Here is an 850-nt window from a genome sequence, read left to right on the forward strand (position 1 = left end):
GAGAAGATTCACCAGAGATAGAGTGAGGAGTAGAACAGGCCTATCTACTGAAATACACTGCTGAGGGGAGCAGGGTGAGACAGGAGAGGTCTTCTGTGCTATGTGGGTCACATTCCTGGCTGGAGATGGAGTTCCAGCCGCAGTAGCTGGAGATAGCACTGTGTCCTTAACCCCTGCACCACCAGGGAGACCCTAATTTGGAATATTTCCAGGAAGTTCTTATATGTCTGACCTGGGTCACATGACCCTTGGAGATGCCAGGGTTTGATATTATGATTAGCCTACCCTGGATTAGGATGTGGAAGAAGAATAGGGCAAGGTATTATCAGTACCTATCCTAACAGGACTGTATTGGAGGAGGATCAAATCTCCAAAGGAAGCAGAAAGATATTACCAAAAGCTGGGAAGCAATGTTGGGCAAAATGGCAAATGTCCACTACATAGACTACTTAATTTTAATAATTTCAAATTTTAAAATTGCATTTCTTGGATTCTCATTGCATATAATCATGTCACCTACAAATAAGTATACCTTTTCTTACACAGCTTATTTTATTTGGATTATACTTCAAACTTCGAAACAATGAAGTAGAAATTTGTGACTTATTCCTGGATTTCATGGAAAATGACAAGAGTATGGTACTTGCTCTTACAAGTCTTCTTGATATTCTACTATGTTTACAAAATTTTCTTCTAATCCATTATATTTAGGTTTTTCCCCCCCTACGGATAATATGAGTTTTCTTTTTTTTCTTTTTACAGTTTATTTTTACATCATTTTGTACATTTTTCTTCCATCTCAATTGTAATCCCCGCAGGTTTCCCATCACCAAGTCACCCGTGTGCCATC

Source organism: Condylura cristata, unplaced genomic scaffold (genome assembly GCF_000260355.1).
Source record: "Condylura cristata isolate star-nosed mole 26May11 unplaced genomic scaffold, ConCri1.0 scaffold00019, whole genome shotgun sequence".
In the NCBI taxonomy this organism is placed as follows: Eukaryota; Metazoa; Chordata; class Mammalia; order Eulipotyphla; family Talpidae; genus Condylura; species Condylura cristata.